The following is a 7,123-nucleotide window of genomic DNA, read 5'->3' on the forward strand; positions in this document are numbered from 1 at the left end:
ACATTTTCTCAGGCATTCTCCTATCCATTTGTATTTTCAAATTGAACAGTCATACTTTTTTTTTAGGTTATCTAAAAACTAGAGGCTGTCGAATAATTCCAGAATTCCTCAAAGTGACGTATGACCAACACAATAACTTTTTAATTTCCAACTTCATTCCATCTCTGCACTTTCCAGAGTTGGTCCACTGTATCTACACATGGAGGAGTCAGAACCCTACATATGGAGGAGCTGAGAAGATGGCTCACACAATTGAGTCACTTGCTGTGCAAGTGTTAGGACCTGTGTCTGAACCCCCAAACTCATGAAAAGCCATCACGGGAGTACACATCTGTGATCCCAGAATGAACCTGTGGAAAGCCAGCATGGGAGTACACATCTGTGATCCCAGCACTCCTGCACTGAGATGGGTAGCAGAAGCAGGAAAATCTCCCAGAAGCGCTTGGGTCAGAAAGTGAGGTCCATGCAACAATGATCAAGAGACCCTGTTTCACAACAGGTGGAGAGCAGTGCAATGAAACTTGAAATTGTCCCCTGACCTTCACCCAAACACTGTGGCATGTGTGTGCCTACACATACACACACATCACACCACATGTACCATACATATATACACATACCATACATATACACACATAGGTCACATGAGATAGGAGACTTCCGCTTGAAGACACAGTAGAGAGGGCGTCCTGAGAATTCTATCATCCAAGATTCATCTGTAAGAGCAAAGACTTATGGCCACTCTCAGGTCTTCGGCATACTCTAAGATATCTTGAATAGAGTAGATACTCAAAATATAATGTGGGAATGATTGAATGCATGACCAACACTCTCATTTTCTTCCTGGTGTTGCTAATTCAGTCTGACAAAGTAAGGGAGATAGAACTCTGCAAAGTTATAGTGACAGAAACACAAAAGAGAAGGGAAGCCAATGCTACCGAATACCCGTGATGTGCAAGAGACCAAGAGCATCCCAGTTATGAATTCTTTTAATCCTTCTTGCATTATACTGAAAATTGCACATTACAACTCTGCAACTGAAGAAAATAGGACTCAGAATACTGCAATCATCCCGCTAAGCCTTACCCGCTTTCAGATGCCATATACACTCCATCAATCCCTGTTCTCATGTTGTAGAGGAGGAAGGCTCATATAGATAATAGAAATATAAGAAGACACCAAAAAAAAACATGAGAAATTTTTAGCATTTTTTTTATTTAAAATTAGAGCATGGACATGGAGCCAAAAGTCTTACATTCAAAGCCCTTCTTTGCCACTCACTGGTTGTTAAGCCTTGGGGAATTATTAGACTTTACTGTGCCTTGGCTTTTCTGATCTGCAAAACGAGAGTGACTGATTTAGTGTGAGTACTGTGGAGTTGTTGCGAGACACGTGTATGAATGATGTGCATGCTGTTTATGATGCTAAGGACAAAATTCAGGAGATTTTTCAAGGCAGAGACGACACTGGAAAGATGAGTAGGAGGAATATGGCTTGTCACCTGACAACTCGGAAGAGGTTCCCAGACACAGGAAGCATATTGATGGAGTACGCAAGCCTTGATTTATCTCAGAGGAGGAACAGTAATGATAGAAGTTGACCGTTCTCCATAGGACACTGCGCATAAAGGGCATGGAGGTGGGATATTAAAAGATAGACAAGACCAAAGAAACTGACGTATACGCCACACTCCCAATCACAATGGGGCAGAGAAGGGAGATGAGACAGGAGGTCAGCTGGGACCAGATCTTTATCTCAAAGCCCAGGTTCAGGGACTGGCTCTTCTATTCCACACACATTGTCTTCTACCAAGGATCTGTGCTAGCTTTCCTGAGTAGCTCTGTTTATCTAGCTGTGCAATGTTTTTTTTTTTTTTAATTTTCATGTTCTTTACTTAAAATGGTATGATTCTATGATTCTGTTATTATAGATGATCCCACATGTGACACAAACAGGACAGGAAAAGGTCATATAGGTCACATTATTTAACGCAAAACTCCTTTGACTGTCGCATAGTACCTTCTACTGGAAGCAGGGAGAAAGAGTGGGCATGGAAAAGCCACAGAAACTGCCAATCTGTGACAGGAGAACATGTGGTAAAGATGGAGCTGGAGCATGTTCACCACATGTGTGTCTCCAAGGCTGCACAGAGCTTCCAGAAGATGCTGGAGTTTTTATCTATCAATCAATCAATCAATCTATCTATCTATCTATCTATCTATCTATCTATCTATCTATCTATGGTTGGGTTTGTTTAGCTGTCTGTTTGTGAAACAGTTACTTATAAGTCAGGATGACTTTGAACTTGCTCTGTAGTTGAGGATGGCCTTAGATTTCTGATCCTCCTGACTCCACTACCCAGGTGCAGGGATTACAGGCTTTGAGCTTTCAACAGCCAGATCTAGGCCCAATGGCTCTCTCCTCCTACTGTCCGCAGTTCCTATGTAGAACCCTCAGCTACTTCTCCAACACATCTGTGTTCCATGCTTCTTGCCATGACGATAATGGAATAAGCCTTTGAACGGTAAGCAGTCCCTAATTAAATAGGTTCTTTTGCAAGAGTTGCCATTGTTAAGATGTCTCCACAGCAATAGAACATTGACTAAAACAATGCTTAAGGCTAAATACATGTGACTTTGGATTTTCACCTTACATGCAAGTCTGAAAAATGTGCTTCACAAGCCACCTTGGAATTTCATTTACAAAAGTAAAAAGTAAACAATTTAAGTTAAAAAGTAAATCAGTCCATATATAAATTTAATTTTATGCTTTGCTTATCTTTGGACCTGGTTATAAATCATATCCATTGAGAATAACTTCAAAAGCTAAAAAATAAAAGTGTAAAAAAAAAATTAAAAGTGTAGAGCTATGTATCTCTTTCCTAACACTGTCATTTAAATCTACTTATAACAATCTCTTTCTTAATAAAGCCCCGTTTGCTTCTGGCTAAGCTACTTTCTCACTGGTGTGATAAAAAATGCTCACCTTCCTAGACCTGGATGGAGGGGGGAGGACCTTGGACTTCCCACAGGGCAGGGAACCCTGACTGCTCTTTGGACTGGAGAGGGAGGAGGAGAGGAGTGAGGGGAGGGGGAGAGAAATGTGAGGTGGGGAGGAGGCAGAAAATTTTAATTAAAAAAATAAAAATAATAAAAAAATACCCTGACAAAAGCAACTTAAGGGAGAAGGGTTTCATTATGAGTCACAGTTTGAGGGGATACCGTCTATTAGGGCAGGGAAGACATTCAGGTAAGGTAAGAACATCAGGAACAGTAAGCAGAAAGTAGACATGACATGGGACCAAGCTCGGAAGACTAAAGTCCTGACCCCATCCCACCTCAAGTGACATAGTTCCTGAATGTAGTTCTATTTCTTAAAGAAATACTTCCTCAAATGAAACTCTACTTCTTGACAAATTCCACAACTTTCCCAAACAGTAACATCAGCTGGGGGCCGAGTGTTCCAACTGGAGCCTGTGAGGGATGACTCACATCCAAACTACAATGGCTTTCTAGTGGGCCATCCTAAAGCATAGGTCAAGTGAGAAATTCAGGCTACAGCAGGGAGTGTCAGCTCTATCTCCCACTGTAACTGATGTGTTCACATATCTAAGCCACCCTTGTCGCCTGTGTATTACAGGAGCTTCCTGTGGCTCTCCCTATTTTCATGCTAGTTCCTAGGCAGGACATTCTCAGTCTAAATGGATTTTTTACGAACTTAATTCAGATCATGTCACGTCTCTATCAAAGGCCTGTATTCACAGTAAACTGTCAGTAGGGCCTGGCTCTATGGCCTGCCTGGCCTCATTTTTTACAAACCCCAGTTCACCCTATTTTGTCACAATATTCTATGCTATTCTGACAGGCCTTGCCATGGAGCTTTTCTCTGTCCCCACAGGGGGAAACTGGGAAGCTGCTCACTCAGAGAGTACAATATACATCCTTAGTTCTTAGAAATGTCACCTTCCAATAAGGACAACCCTGTGCATCCTCAAGTCCTCATGGTAAAAGATAAATAATGGAAATGGGTTAATTCTAGATGTAAGAGCTAGCTAGCAATATGCTTAAGTTATTGGCCAAGCAGTGAGTTAAATAATATAGTTTCTGTGTGACTATTTCGAGTCTGGGCAGTCAGGAAATGAACAAACAATCTCCTAATACAAAATGACACCAACGTGAACAACTGCATCCACATAAAACCTGAGAGAACTTGGGAAATAATTCTAGACATGAACAGAGTGAAGTATGGCTTCATGGTAGCAGCATGATCTCAGGTGGGCTCTGTTTGCTAGAGGCAAGTGTCTCTCATTTAAGAGAGGCATCCTGACTCAGCTTTAGCTCTTTTAAGAGGCTCTGACACTAAGCAAGTAAATGGTGTTTATGAATAGCTGAAAGCATGCTTCTTGCTGGTGGCAGGTACCTTGAAACTCCACAGAGTTGTGGCAATAATATGGCTCCAGGCAGTACTTCCACCATGAGACTAGACTCTTAGAAAGCTAAGGAATAGAATAGATCCTGCTGTCAGAGTCACACCTTTAGTCCTAGCCATATTGCTTAGCAAATTAAATACTCATGTGGTCAGAAAAAGAAATATAGATAGTAAATATAGATTCAGATGAAAAAACTATAAACGGTTTAGAGTATGTTTAAAAATATATGTAGGCTTGGAAAAGAAAAGAAAAAGGATAAAGTCCAGAGAGAGAGAGAGAGAGAGAGAGAGAGAGAGAGAGAGAAGTTGGGTGTTGTGGCACATACCTGTAGTAATAGGAGCGGCGGGGCTGCGTCCCCAGCACCCCGGCTGCCTGCTAGCTTATGCCCGAAATAACAACACACAAACTATATTCATTTAAACACTGCTTGGCCCATTTCTATCTAGCCTCTTCTCGGCTAACTCTCGCACCTGGACTAGCCCATTTCTAATAATTGATTGTAGCACCCCAAGGTGTGCTTTCCGGAAAGATTCTAGCCTACGTCCATCTTGGGTCGGAGCTTCATCTCATGTGTCTGCTTCTGAGAGCAGAGCATGGTGTCTCTGCTCCAGAGAGCAGAGCTGTCGAGTCTGAGCTCACTTCCTCTTCCTCCCAGCATTCTATTCTGTTTACTCCTCCCACCTATGTTTTAACCTATCAGGGCCAAGCAGCTTCTTTATTGCTTAATCAATGAAATCAACAGATTGATATATGACACTCCCACATCACACACCTTTAATCCCAGCACTTGGGAGACAGAGATAGGCAGATCTCTGTGAGTTCAAGGACAGCCTGGTCTACAGAGTGAGTTCCAGGATAGCCAAAGATACACAGAGAAATCCTGTCTCAAAAAAAAAATTAAAAAAAAAGAAAAAAAAGAGTTTAAAATAAAGCCACATAAGATGGAAATACACAGAGAATCTGGATACTGTATGTTATTGTGCTGTCTTTGAATTGTTTGACTGCTGAGAAAGGAGCAACAGCTGCTAAAAGATATTTGATTATAAATGCTGCTGAATTAATCCAATTTAGATATTTTGAAAATGACTTGACTTCAAAATATAAGTCAAATGATATGTTACTTTGAAGAAGAGGTTTTGCTTTTGTTTCCATGGGAAATGAGAGGCTGTGGATTCATTCTGGGCTAATGTGGTTTGATTGATTAAGACCCCCGAAAGGTCACTGTGAATACCCCCAGAAATTACTTTGCCAAACAAAAAGCAGGAAGCAGTTTGGAAAGAACTATGCACAAATTCCCAAATATTGTTTATAAATGCTTGTTTACATTTAAAGGTGGGTATGCTGTAGAGATGGATACTTTGCATTGGTATGGATCTTGATTCATTGCTACAAATTTAAGGACAACTTTGTAATATATTTTGTGTTTGTGCAGCTCATTTAAAAATGTAATGTATAATTAAGAAATACAGGTTAATAGAGAGTTATCTATAACAGCCAAGCTTGTAGTCGCATTAGTTAGGTTTTCTAGATGTACAGAGATATATTTCAGATGAATAGGGATTCTTCAAGTCTTTCAAAGACCTTCAGAATATGTCATTTAAATATTTTAAAAACTTAGAACTTTTCATGACATGAGATACATATGCTCCTGGCAGTATCAATATACTTCAAGAGAATGATGGGCATCAAAAGGCTCCTTATGGAGTTGGTTATCCATTTGGGCAAGAAATTGCTCTTGCCTGGAATGCTTGATGTTATGCTGTATAATCTGGACATGCAGGACCCACAGAGAAATGACTGCTAGACTTGCCTAAAGGTGAGATGGTACTTCAGGGTTCCTGCTTCATGAAAGAATAGAAAGAGTCTGCCAAACATTCTGCAGGACACAGAAGAAAGTTATTGACAAATTGCTAATCTAGGCAGAACTCTATTTGAAATTTCTTGCTCCATGGAAAAGTCTACTGGACACAATGGGCTTGTAGGCAAAGATGGATACCCCAATGGTACAGGAGAACTTTTGGGAGACAGTACAGGCAACAAGAGGTCTCTGTCAATTCTAGAGTTTTGTAAGTTGCTTACAAGGCACTTCCTGTTTACTTAGGTATTGTTATAACCTTCTGGAGTCTTTGATGGAGTTGAAGAATAGATAGTTATAGTTTTCCTTAGTTATGATAAAAGATAAAGTAAATATAAATATTGTAACTGCAATTCTTGCTTGATAACATTTTTGTTACATGTAATTTTACTATGTTAAAATTAAAGCCTTCCTTTGAATTAAAACAGAAAAGGGGAAATGGTGTGGAAAGTTCTTCTGCATATGTGTTGCTTTTATTGGTTAATGAATAAAGAAAGTGTCTTGGCCTGTGATAGGGTAGAGTAGAGCTAGGCGGGGGAAACTAAACTGAATGCTGGGAGAAAAAAGATGGAATCATATATCATGTAACCACCAGAGGAGAAATACTCAAGCTGCCAGCCAGTAGATCACGAGACTCATGGTAAAATATAAAATAATGGAAATGGGCTAATTCTAGATGTAAGAGCTAGCTAGCAATACGCTTAAATGATTGGCCAAACAGTGATTTAAATAATATAGTTTCTGTGTGATTATTTCTAGTATGGGCAACCAGGAAATGAACAAGCAGTCTCTTACTACATACATGTCACCTTCCAGGGAAGTCTACCTTGCCCAGCCTA

The sequence above is a fragment of the Alexandromys fortis genome, unplaced genomic scaffold (assembly GCF_014885135.2).
Source record: "Alexandromys fortis isolate MF-2015 unplaced genomic scaffold, M_Fortis_MF-2015_v1.1 scaffold_79, whole genome shotgun sequence".
In the NCBI taxonomy this organism is placed as follows: domain Eukaryota; kingdom Metazoa; phylum Chordata; class Mammalia; order Rodentia; family Cricetidae; genus Alexandromys; species Alexandromys fortis.